Source organism: Balaenoptera musculus, chromosome 1 (assembly GCF_009873245.2).
Source record: "Balaenoptera musculus isolate JJ_BM4_2016_0621 chromosome 1, mBalMus1.pri.v3, whole genome shotgun sequence".
NCBI classification, from domain to species: Eukaryota; Metazoa; Chordata; class Mammalia; order Artiodactyla; family Balaenopteridae; genus Balaenoptera; species Balaenoptera musculus.
This window is the reverse complement of record NC_045785.1, coordinates 130,160,622-130,174,700: the sequence shown is the minus strand read 5'-3', so window position 1 is coordinate 130,174,700 and position 14,079 is coordinate 130,160,622. Positions and strand designations below refer to the sequence as shown.

At 36.1% G+C, this 14,079-nt stretch overlaps 1 protein-coding gene across 7 annotated transcripts in view; it reads right to left on the bottom strand.

Moving 5' to 3' along the window:
• RABGAP1L (RAB GTPase activating protein 1 like) overlaps nucleotides 1-14,079 on the bottom strand; it is a 693,841-nt gene that overhangs the window by 230,158 nt on the left and 449,604 nt on the right. The gene's annotated exons all lie outside the window — the stretch shown is intronic.

Here is a 14,079-nt window from a genome sequence, read left to right as displayed (position 1 = left end):
CAGGGGACACGGGTTCGAGCCCTGGTCTGGGAAGATCCCACATGCCGCGGAGCAAGCCCTGGTCTGGGAAGATCCCACATGCCGCGGAGCAACTGGGCCCGTAAGCCACAACTACTGAGCCTGCGCGTCTGGAGCCTGTGTTCTGCAAAAAGAGAGGCCACGACAGTGAGAGGCCCGCGCACCACGATGAAGAGTGGCCCCCGCTCGCCACAACTAGAGAAAGCCCTCGCACAGAAACGAAGACCTAACACAGCCAAAAATAAACGAAAAAAAAAAAATTATAAAAAAAAAAAAAAAAGAAAAAAATTCTCTCTCCTCTCTATCCCTATATCCACTAATCCCTGTATCTGTCCCCCCAACCTCTTTTGCATAATCTCATAACTACTCAATAATTTCGCATATATCCTGCCAGTGTTTCTTTATGCAAATAAAAGAATTACATTTCTTATTTTACTTTTTCCCTTTCCTATATAAAAGATAGCATTCTAAATACACTGCTATGCACCTTGCTTTTCTCCCTCAATAATTTCCCAAAAGAGGGATTGCTGAGTCAAAGGATAAAATGCATTTTTAATTTTGATAGATAGTATGATACTGTCCTCCCAGAATCTTCTTGATGTTGCTATTTTTCTCTTTATAAAAAGGTTTTCAGCTGTTTCAGAAGCTTATGAGCTTCTCTCATTAAGATTTAAATGACAAATAAAATCTGATATACCTTCCCAGATATTTTTACCTGAACAGAGAATAAAATCTGAAATCAAAAGAACTGATCTCTAAATTATGGTATCAATAAGTTGAAAGAATTTAGAGAGGGACATATTCAATATTCTAGAATTTGTACCAAGCAAACAGAAAAAGTCGTCCTTACTCAAGGTCCTAGGATGTAACTATTATGTAAACATTTCCTTTAAATGTCACTTCTTTGAAAGTCTGACCTTGGCTGATTATGGTATTTGATACATTTGTTAGACCAACTTCTTGCCTGAATAATTGAATCAGGTAGAGTTCTGTTTACCCACTCAGAAATGTAACTGTTTATTTAAGTTCCTATACAAACTGACCACTTCTGTTTTCTACTATAAACCATGAAATATGTAAATTAGTTAAATAAAATCTCCTAAAGTTAAATAAGTACAGTTAGCTGTTGTCATTTTGCTTCTCTAAATATTTGCTTATTTCTTTTTCACCTATGAGTTGGGGGCCTTGGCTTTGACCCCAGCTGTTCAAGTCAGCAGACATTTTTCAGTTTTTATGCAGTTATTTAGAATGTAAGCACACTGTAATTTTTACCCCTTTAGCAATTCTGTCATTGAAGCTTCAAGTGACACTAATGTGCACATAAACAGTCTACAATACTTCTCTTACTACCAAGTTATAAGCCTCTTCGTCTTCTCCCTGATCTCTACTAAAATGGCTATACAAAAAAGCTGCACGTAAGATAACTGTAACCAGCCCTAGAGAAACTAGTTCACTCAACCTTTCCCTCTTCCTAAGTAAGTGATGATTAGTTGAATATACAAGGTATAAAAGGGATTAACCTTTATTTCCTTGAATGTGGTGGGACCATTAAAACAAAAGTTTAAACACCCTTCAGCATTCATACGTGCAGTCACTGAACATATAAGATGCATGTACTGTTCTAGGCCCTGGATACAGAGGTAAAAGTAGAGTGCCTTCCCAAAGGACAAGGAAATAGGCAACTCTACTTGAGTCTGATACAGACACAGAAGTCGTGGAGTAGGGGAGGATGGGAGTGTGGAAAGAGGAGTTAGATGTCACTACAGTTACAGTGTAAATAGAGGGATGGCTGGATATGAGCTATATCAGGATAAACTAAGAAAATGACAAATAGACATAAATTTCTGCTTTGTTTTTAGATATGGAGCTTAAATTTATTCATATTCATTCATTCACACTCATTCTCTCTCCCTCTCTCCCCGCACCCATCTCTGTCTCTATCTCTTGGTCCCCTTCCTTCCCCTCTCCCTCCACCACCTTCCCCATTCAACTGTCTGTCTCTCACACATATACAAACAATATATTTAATAAATGTTCTTTAAAAACAAAAGCATTTGAAAGTTTGAACTTGATCCCTAAAAATAAAACTGACAATCCCAGCCTATTTTTAAAAATATATCTATATTTTGGGTGTGGGGGCAGCCTTGGAGTTCGTATCCTTCAGGTCTAGCTTCAGCAATATAGCCAAGGTTTTGATTTTTAGTTAGTTCATGTGTTACATGAAAACGGTAGACTAAACCTACAAAATACCAGTCCAGCTGAGTAGAATCAATACTGACTATCTGTGAAGACTAAGGTCAGATATAATAAGCTCTTATGGGATCTCAGATACTATCTCATCATGAAAGTGACTAAAAATGAATCCCTGTGAAAACAGAAAAAAGGTTGCTAACAAAATGAGTGAGAAAGTAATGGGAAATAGGTATAATCCTTTGGAAAGTGGAAATTCAACCTTCTCTTACTGGTTTAAAGATGAAATGGGATCTGTTTAGCATGTCTAATTAAGCTTCCCTTGGTATTTCTCTTTCTTCAATTAATGTATTCATTATTACTAGCAGCAAGCAGGGTGAGCACACAAAATTAGCAAAAATGTCAAAGATTTAAAAAATGAGAATACCTAAAAATGTATAAAATATAGCTAAACAACAAACACCGATTGACATTTACACCGCAGAGAAAAAAGGAAGTTCACACATAGACTTATAATGGTGTTTTGCTTTGAAGGGTAAGACAATGCATGTTTATGAAATATACCTCAGTGAGGTGTCAATAACAGGGAGTGAAGGCTGAGCCTAGATTGATGATATTGTAGAACATAAGATATATGATAAAAACATACTTTGGAAATTATAAACAATAATCACTGGTGGCTACTAATGACTTCAATGATGGCAGGAAAACGTACAACAATAAATTATAGCTTTGTTAATGCAAATAAATATAATACTAATAATTCTTTTTTTTTTTTAATTTTTTTAATTTTTTATTTTTTTAATGCTATTCTTGTCTGCTTACATTCTTTTTATGTATGTATGTATGTATGTATGTATGGCTGTGTTGGGTCTTTGTTTCTGTGCCAGGGCTTTCTCTAGTTGTGGCAAGCGGGGGCCACTCTTCATTGCGGTGCGCGGGCCCCTCACTATGGCGGCCTCTCCTGTTGCGGAGCACAGGCTCCAGACGCGCAGGCTCAGTAATTGTGGCTCACGGGCCCAGTTGCTCTGCGGCACGTGGGATCCTCCCAGACCAGGGCTCGAACCCGCGTCCCCTGCGTTGGCAGGCAGATTCTCAACCACTGCGTCACCAGGGAAGCCCAATACTAATAATTCTAATAATAAGTTGGGTAATAGGGACCTAGCTGTAGCGTTAGCAGTAGTTGGCCATTACCATAACTCATCAAATATAGAAAATAAATAAACTGGAGTTGAGAAGCAATGCTCAACAACACACCATTATATGCTATTTCCATCAGATAAAACAGACGTAAACAGACTAAAAAGTATAGATAACAGTACAATGTGGCAAAATAATTAGTATTTACAACCTTCTGTTTTTAATATATGTAATTGTAAGTTTATATCGTTTAATTTTTCCCAGCTTTATTGAGATATAATTGACATACAACATTGTGTAAGTTTAAGGTGTACAAAGTGATGATTTTACTTATTTATATATACATATATCACCTCACATAGTTATGATTTTTGTTTTTTATGGTGAGAATTTTTGTTTTTTTTGTGGTGAGCAATTTTCAAATATACAATACAGTATTGTCAACTATAGTTACTATGCTGTACATTACATCCCCTGAACTTATTAACCTAATAACTGGAAGTTTGTACTCTTTCACCACACTTACCCATGTCCCACATCTCCCACACCTGGCGACCATCAACCTCCTCTTTGTCTTTTTTTTTTTTTAAATCTTGTGGCCATGCCACAGGGCATGTGAGATCTTAGCTCCCCTACCAGGGATCGAACCCATGCCCCCTGCATTGGAAGCGTGCAGTCAACTACTGGACCACCAGGGAAGTCCCAACCATCAACAAACGTTTTTAGTTTCCACATATAAGTGAGATCATACATGTCTTTCTCTGACTGACTTATTTCACTTAGCATAAAGCCCTCAAGGTTCATCCATGTTGTCACAAATAACAGAATTTCCTTTTTTATGGCTGAATAGTATTCCCCTATATGTATATACCACATTTTCTTTATCCATCCATCACTCAATAGACACTTAAGATTGTTTCCATGTGTTCACTATTGCAACTAATGCTGCAATGAACGTGGGGTGAAGATATCTTTTTGAGTTAGTGTCTTTGTTTCCTTTGGATAAATACTCAGAAGTGGAATTGCTGGATCAAATGGTAGTTCTATTTTTGATTCTTTGAGTAGCCTCCATACTGTTTTCCACAGTAGCTGCACCAATTCACATTCCCACCAACAGTGCACAAGGGATCCCTATTCTCCATATCCTCCCAACACTAGTTAATTCTTGTCTTTTTGATGATAGCTATTCTAACAGGTGTAAGGTGATATTTTGTTGTGGTTTTAATTTGCACTTCACTAATGATTGGTGATATTGAGCACTTTTTCATGTACCTGATGGCCATCTGTATGTCCAGAAAAAAAGTTTTCAACCTTTCACCATTGAGTATGTTAGCTGCTGGCTTGTCATATATGGCCTTTATTATGTTGAGGTACGTGTCGTCTATACCCAGTATGTTGACAGCTTTTCTCATGCATGGATGTTGAATTTTTTCAAATGCTTTTCTGCATCTATTGAGATGATTATATGATTTTTATCTTTCATTTTATTAATGTGATACATAACTTTTATGACTTGCATATGTTGAACCATCGTTGCATCCCAGGGATGAATCCCATTTGATCATGGAATATGATCCTTTTAAGGTGTTGTTCAATTTAGTTTGCCAGTATTTTGTTGAGAACTTTTGATCTACATTCATCAGGGATATTGGCTTACAGTTTTCTTTTCTTGTAGTATCCTTCTCTGGTTTTGGTATCAGGTTAAAGCTTGCCTTGTAAAATGAGTTTGGGAGTTTTCCCTCCTTTTCAATTTTTTTGGAAGAGTTTGAGAAAGATTGGTACTAATGCTTCTTAAAATGTTTGGTTTTAATGTTTGGTAGTATGCACCAGTGAAACCATCTGGTCCCAGGCTTTTATTTGTTGGGGGAGTTTTGATTCTTGATTTAATCTCCTTACTTGTTACTGGTCTATTCAGATTTTCTATTTCTTGAGTCTTGTGTGTTTCTAGAAATTTATTCATTTTTTCTAGGTTATCCAATTTGTTGGTGTATAATTTTTCACAGTAGTCTCTTATGATCCTTTGTATTTCTGAGGTATCAGTTGTAATGTCTCCTCTTTTTAAATAATTTTATTTATTTGCACCCTCTTTTTATTTCAGTTAATCTAGCTAAAAGTATATAATTTTGCTTATCTCTTCAAAGAATCAATTCTTAGTTTTGTCAATCCTTCCCATTGTCTTTCTATTCTCTATTTTATTTATTTGTCTTATAGTCTTTATTATTTCCTTCTTTCTACTAACTTTGGGCTTAGTCTGTACTACTTTTTCCAGTTCCTTGAGGTGTAAAGTTAGGTTGTTCATTTGAGATATTTCTCTTTTCCTGATGTATGCATTTATCACTATAAAATTCCCTCTTAGAACTCCTTTTGCTGCATCCTATAAGTTTTGATATGTTGTGTTTCTATTTTCACTTGTCTCAAGATTTTTTTTTTAAATTTCTCTTTCTTCATCCATTGTATGTTCAGGAGTGTGTTTTTAATTTGCACACATCACATTTGTGAATTTTCCAGCTTTCGTCCTGTTATTAGCTTCTAGTTTCATAATATTGTGGTTGTAAAAGATACTTTATATAACTTATATCTCAAATTTGTTGAGACATTTTCTGTGACCTAACATATGATCTATCCTAGAAAATGTTCCATGTGTGCTTGAGAAGAATGTGTTGCTGCTGGTGGATGGAATGTTCTGTGTATATCTGTTAGGTCTATTTGGTCTACAGTGCTGCTAAAATCTGCTGTTTCCTTATTGATTCTCTGCCTGGATGATCTATCCATTGTTGAGAGGGGGGTACTGAAGTACCCAAACATTACTGTATTGCTATTTATTTCTTCTTTTAGTTCTGTTTCTATTTGCTTTATATATTTAGGTGCTCTGAACATATAGGTGAGTGCATACAAATTTTATAATTTGTTATATCTTCTTGATGGTTTGACTCCTTTATCATTATATGACTTTCTTCTTCTGTTTTGAACATTTTTACCTTAAAGTCTATTTTGTCTGATATAAGCATATAGCTACCTCTACTTTCTTTTGGTTATCATTTACTTGAATATCTTTTTCTACCCCTTCACTCTCAGTCTATGTGTGTCCTTAAAGCTTAAGTGAGACTCTTTAGGCAGTATACCATTGGATCTTGTTTCTTTTTTTCCTTTGTCCAGTCAGCCATTCCATGTCTTTTGATTAAATAATTTATCCATTTAAAGTATTATTGATAGATAAGGACTCACTATTAACATTTTGTTATAATTGTGTTCTTTTTTGTAAATCCTTTGCTCCTTGCTTCCTCTCTTACAGTCTTCCTTTGTGATTTGATGATTCTTTGTAATGGTATGCTTTGATTCTCTTTTCTTTTGTGAATCTACTGTCGGTTTTTGCTTTATGGTTAACAAGAGTCTTACATAAAACAACTTATAGTTATAACATCCTATTTTAAGTTGATAACAACTTAACTTTGATAGCATACAAAAACTTCATACTTTTATTTCTTCCCACCTCACACTTTAAGTTATTGATGTTACAATTTACATCTTTTTTATATATATTGTGATAAAAATTGCTGTAGTTGAGGTTATTTTTAGTACACTTCTTTTGTAACTTTTTAAAAAGAGTTGTAAATGAATTATGTACTACCATTATGTATTAGAGAATCTGACTTTAACTGTGTATTTACCATTACCAGTGAATTTTACACATTCATGTTTTTATGATGTTAATCAGCATCCTTTTATTTCAGCTTGAAGAATGCCCTTTAGTATTTCTTGAAAGGCAGGTCTAGTGATGATGAACTCCCTCAGCTTTTGTTTGTTTGGGAAAGTCTTTATCTCTATTTCATTTACGAAGGACAGCTTTACCAGGTATAGTATTCTTGGTTGACAGTTTTTTTCTTTCACTATTTTGAATATAACATCCCACTCCTTCCTGGCCTACAGTGTTTCTGTTGAGAAACTAAATAGTCCTATGACTCTGTAAATAGTCTTATATATGATGAGTAGTTTTTCTCTTGCTGCATTCAAAATTCTTTGTCTTCAATTTTTGGCAATTTAAATATAATGTGTCTTGGTGCATCCCTTTTCAGATTCTAACCATTGAGGTCTTTTGGGCCTCATAAATCTGGAAGTTCATTCTCTCCCTAAGTTTGGGAAGTTTTCATCCATTATTGCTTTAAATAGATTTTCTGTCCCCTTCTCTTTCTCTTTTATTTCTAAGATTCCCACAATGTATACATTGTTTAATTTGATAGTATCTGATAAGTCTTTCTCCACTTTTTTTCTTTTTGTTCCTCTGACTTGATAATTTCAAATGACCTACCTTCTAGTTCACTAATTCTTTCTTATGTTTGGTTGAGTGTGTTGTAGCTCTCTATTGAAGTCATCAGTTCTGTCATTGTATTTTTCAGATCCAGGATTTCTATCTGTTTGCATTTCTATTGTTTCGTTGAACTTGTTTTTTTCATCATTGCTTTCCTAACTTCATTTAGTTGTCTGTGTGTCCTTGTAGTTCACCAAACTTCTTTTAGAGGATTATTCTGAATTCTCTGTCAGATAGTTCATAGATCTCTATTTCTTTAGAGTCAGTTATTTGATCTTTATTAGTTTCCTTTGGTAATGTCACGTTTACCTGATTCTGCATGATCCTTGATTCCCTGCATTGTTATCCGCACACTTGAGTAAGCAGTCTCCCTCTTACAGACATTACAGGTTTGCTGTGGCATGGAAAGACCTTCACCAGTTAGCTCAGTTTGGAATAATGCTGGTAGCATCCATGGGAAAAAGCAGGACTTGCTCTCAAAGTCTTAATTTGGGGAGGCCACTGTTCATGCTCTGAGGTTGGGGTAGGGAGTGGTGGTGACACTGGGTTGGCTCTGTGGTTAGGTGGGCCTGCTGGCTGGGATCCACATACAAGCAGGGCCATTGGGTGAACTCGCTGATTGGGTGGGGCTGCTGGCTGTGCTCCATGGTCAGATTGGCCACTAGCGGGGCTCTGCAATCACCTCTGGATAGGCAAGTTCACAGGTTATGTTCCCTGGCAGGGTGGCACCATTGGGTAGACTCTACAATTAGGAAGAGCTATGGGCTGAGTTCTGCAATAGCTCCTGGTTCGATGAGGTATCAGGTTGTGCTCCCCACCAGATGGTGCCACTGGCTGGACTCTGTTTAGGTGGGGCCACAGGCTGTGCTTCGAAGTTGGGCAGGACCACAGGCTTGGCTTCATGATCAGGTAGGCTGTTGGCTGTGGTCCACTGTTGGGCAAGATAACAGAATGGGCTCTCTGATCAAGAAGGGCTTCCAGCTATATCACACAGCTGGGTGGGGCTAAAGACTTCGCTGTGTGGTCAGGTAGGGTTACTATCCAGGCTCCTTGACTAGATGAGGCCGCAGGCTGTGTTTAGCAATTAGGCAGGACTGTAGGCTGGGCTTCATGGCTTGATGGTACTATAGGCTGGGCTCTGAGGCTGCCCAGGGTGACTCTTCAGGCTACCTGGTTATGCAGGGGCAGAGGCTATGCCCAACAGTGGGGCAGGGCTGCTGCCTTGGCTCTCTGACTGAGCAGGGCTATAAGATGGGATCTGCAGCTGCTCCAGTTCTCTGGACAAACTTCCTAGAAGGTCAGGACTGAAGCCTAAACTGGCAATTGTGTGGGGCCTGTGCATTTGCTTCCCTGCCAGGGCAGGGCAGTAGAACAGGCTCTACAGCCATTATGGCCCACTGACAGAGGATCTAAATCCAGCAGAACTGCCAACCAATTCCTCTGGCCAGATGAGGTCACTGGCTTGGCTCTGCACATGGGCAGAGCTATAGGCTGGGACTTCTCCTTGAGTGCCACTGCAAGCAGAGATGTGGTCTGCCAAGATTTCAGCATTGGTTGTTGTAAGTCCCACCCCCTTCTCTGTCTCTATCTGATCTCTAGAGCACAAGCCCCATAGATTCCCCTAGTGATCTCTATGAGGTGAGACCAAAGTAGGCATCCTGGGAAGCATTTTGCAATGCTGGGGGAGCTGGATGTCCACCTCGGGCTCTCACCTTGGGATGTTGTAAGGATAAATGAGATGTATGTGAGACACAACGTAGGCATGTGGTAGGTGACCAATAAATGTAGATTTCCCTTTTCTTTCCCTCCTTGAACACAGAGACTATGTCTTACACATCAACAACTACCATAGTGCTTTATACACAGATACTCAAAAGAATATCAAGGCTTCCCTTGGAGTTAAGGCACACAAGCTTAGGGTGAATGGCTGGGGTGGGGTATACTATGTAGCATAGCTATGTCTTTGAAATTTTACTGATCTTTTAAGGCTGATCATAAATGGCACTTAGAACATGAAGTCTCTGTTATTCACTTTAACCTGATGAGATCTCTGCTTTCTTTTAATCCCAAAGCTCTTTGTGGCATGTAGTATAGTAATTTGTATGCCTCTACTAACCTCTGGACACTGCTTTAACTTTGTAAGTTTTCCCCCAAAACTCTTAGCACAGAGAGTTAAATAAATAGCAAGTATTCGATATTTATTTAAGATAATTTTAGCAAAACTCTGAATACATCTGCCTTTATCAATGAAAGCATGTCACTCACACAGGGCAATCTGTTGGCAACTGTGAAGGTAAGAGCCAACAAAAATGTAGAAGGAAAGGATTGGTGTGAAAGTGGAAGCAAGGTGCAGCCAAATGTAACTATATTAGTACTTCTTTTAATATTACAAATGCTAAACATAAGAAATTTTTGTATAATCTGTATTTTGTATTGGCTATTAAGCTTGTCCCTCAATTAACATAAAAAATCAATCAAGATCTGATAATCAATACCTAGCTGTACTATCAAACCTCACTAGTATAAGAGTGGGTTCCCCCACTAAGTAGTATTGTGGCATCCACCTATTTTTTAAAAAGCATGAAAATGACTATTTAACTTATTACAATGATTAATATTTCATTGAACTACACAATCCAATTTATCATTGATATGCAATTGATATGTCTAAATTACAATAAAAATAAATCACTGAACAATACATTTTAAAATAAAGTATTAAGAAGTTGGAGCATGGTGTGTCTCTAATAGTGAATATCCATCTTTGCTATGTATAGGAGCTTTGTCATGGAATCAGTATTGTTTTATTGGGGAAACAAAGAGATAAACATTAAAATCTTATAATTTAAGATATCAAAATGTCATCCATGGCTCTATGAAATACAAAACTAAATACCTGCCTCACATGTACAATCTGAGAATCAAGCATGATGTAATCACTGTGTGTTAACAAATGTTGATAATGATCTGCCACCTGTACTAACAGAGGTGATCACTGAATGGAGCCAGTCTCGAAGCTTCACTGCTTCTCTCTGCAATGAACTATAAAACAAAGCAGCCTAAGTGCTTCAAAAGTCTTTAAGACTCACCTGAAGTAAAAGACATCAAGATGTTTTTTGAAGTAAAATTACAGGTTGATAATTTAAAATAATCCCCTTATTTAGGATAAAACTAAGTTTTTTATTTCACATGATTGTGTTTCACGTCTTTTTGTAGTCAATCTACCTTTTTCCATGAAGGTAATGAATATTCCACTGATTTTTTTTTGTTTTCTTCAACAAAGGTGGATGCTAGTGACTATTCTGAAAATCATAAATTAATGAGTTTTAATTTTCTATTTACAAATTGAAAAGCAAATAGATGAAAACTTGTTTGTTTATTTTCCTTTTAAATCAAATATACATGCGAAAATACATTTAAATTTAATGTCTATTTGTAAGTCTTAAAACATACTGTACCACTTATTAGTTTGCTATGTGTGCTCAGTATAAGCTAGGGTCCAAAAGAGAATCGGCTGAGCAAATAATGATTAGTTTAGAAAGAACAGCATTGTTAGAGGCATTCATTCATGACCCCATTTGATCCTCATAAAATTCTGTAAAGTAGGTATTAATTTTACATTTTAAATATTAGACTAGTGAAGTTCAAGGAAGTTAAGTGATTTGTCAACAACTACACATCTATTACGTAAAGCCTGGACTTAATCCCCTGGCTGCACTCTTTTTGTGCCAGATACAAAATAAGACTCTACACTTATAATACAAGGTATTCAATATTCATAAAAACCCTAGAAGGATGATAATATTATTTTCACTTTATATTATAAATGAAGAAACTGAAGCTCAGGAAACTTGCCCAAGGTCATGTAACTTGAAAGGTATTAGACCACAATTCAAATTCATAGTTGTGCTTTTTACTATCCTTTGAAGGAGTTCAGCTTTGAAAGGGCAAAGAAACCTGAGAGAGCTAAATGGGAGGATCAAAAGAGGATATTTTTTAAGGTAAAATGTCTTGAGGATATTTATAGGACACAAAGAGAAGATGCTGGGTAATGGCTCCAAAGCACTGATGCAAGAATTAACAGAGAACAGGAAAACCTCTTGGATTTATAAGGAAAAAGTGATTTGGGAATATAGAAGGGCTTATTAAAAATATACTAAAACTCTTACTGTAAAGAATCACTGTAAGATAACGTGATGTATCTGTCTAGCATCCCATCTCCGTATCATCTGATGTCAAAATCTCCTTTCTTGTAGGAAAACCATTCCATTTTTCAGGAGGAGTTGATCCAGTTCACAGTCAGCTCTGAGGTGGACTCAAGACTGGGCCAGCCCAATCAGATACCCTACCTTCCTGCCCTTAGTAATTGATTCAAGGATGGCAGATTCCCAAGGCAGGCCAACCAGAGTCCTTCAGGGTTTTTGTTTGCTTGTTTGTTTAAGTGCAGGAGCTATAGCAAAAGACGATCCCTTTTAAATGAAGTTGTAAAACTGAAAGGATATGAAGCCGGGCCAGTCTGCAGCCAGGCTGCCCACTTTGTGGCCTGCCCATATAAGTTAAGGCAAGAAAATTTAAGCAGAACAGAGATACAGAGACACAGATTTCTGATGACAAAATATGAACTCTGGAATCCAACCATATCAAAAGCATCTCTGCTCTGGACTTCCCAGTTATGTGAGCCAATATATTTCCTTTTTAATTTAAACTACTTTTAGTTAATGTTACGTCACATGTAGCAGAAAGATTCCTAAATAATATAATGGCACACATATTTTCACTTATATATACATATAAAGACACTAGGAAGCCTCTATTTTGTTACCTTGGACTCTGTAGAATCCTTATTTTCAGGAAAACTAAGAAGTAGCTCTGCTTCTCATTTCTTATGCCCACTGGTTAAATCTTATCTGAAACTTGTCTCTTTTGGGGGGACGCATTTAAAGATCTGTAATTTTTAAACCTTATATTATTTTGAAATATGGCACACAGAAGAATACATAAAAGTTAAATTTATACTTCAATGAATATATGATTATGAAGTAAAAACAGATTAAGAACTAGAATACTGTTAATACTCCTGAAGATCCCTATGTCTCCTCACCCAGTCACGACTCCCAATTTCTCCTCAGAGAAATCACTGTCCTGATTTTAACAGTAATCACTTCATTGGTATTATTTATATTTTCCATGAATGGAGCATCCTAAAAATAGAGTTTACTTTTGTCTGTTATTGAATTATACTAAAATGGAATCATACCAAATGATACCAATAATTTGCTTTCTTACTAAACATTATGTTTGTATGATTCATTCACATTAGCCTGTGTAGTGTGAAACATTTCTTTAATTGCTGTATAGTGTTCCACAAAATGAATATACCACCATTTATCCATTTTAATGTCTAATTATAATTCTAATATTAGACATTATAATAGTGGGCATTTGAGTTGTTTGAATATTATAAACACTGATCCCAAAACAATTTTAATACATGGATTTTAGTGTACATGCTCATAAATTTGACTAAAGTATGTATCTAGGAGTGGAGCTGCCTGGTATGCATATCTTTATCAGATAAAGCCAAACTGGTTTCCAAATGAGTTGTGCCTGGTTACAGTAATACTTTTAAACATTCTGGATTATCCAAAAATAATGCTTTTTGCAGTTGGAAAGCTTCCATACACATTGATATTAGTTTACATACAGTGATTTAACCTTAAAAAGGAGCATAATTTTCTGAAAGTCTAAAAAAGTATATGTTCAATTAAAAAGAAAACCTTAAAGCTGCTTGACAATAAATATATGAGAGAAATATATTGGGGTTAAAAATTATCTAAAATATTTTATATGATTCTTAGAATAAATGAAATATATAAAAGGACATTATTTATTACACTAATAATATAATGATGATATTACTGATAATTATTACATATTTAACTTCAAAGGCAGACAAACACAATAATGGTTACAAGCAATCTGTGCTGTAACAGTTTTTCCAAACTGTAAATGATAAATTTCTTATAATTCCATCAATAGATATAACAGCATCTATGTGATAAACATTTAATTCTTCCACTGCTTAAACTACTACAAGTTACAAAGCTATTATCAAAGCTTCTGGAAATTTCCAAGCACCAGGAGAAGATACTTATTTCTTAAAACTATTTAGACATGGAAAAACTTTAAAATTCTAAATTTTTGTTCTTGAACCTACTTTCATTTTTGGTCTTTCTTTCCTCTTAGGCAGTGAATGTGAAATATAAATGACCATGGGTGAGGAAAAGACAGCATCCCAAAAAGAAGCAGGTTCTGACAATGATTAATATGGAGTTGCCAAAGGACGTCTGGCAGCAAAAAAGAAGCAATAGCTTATGTAACTGATAAAAAATTAGTCAGTAAGACTCTAATAACATATCTCCCTG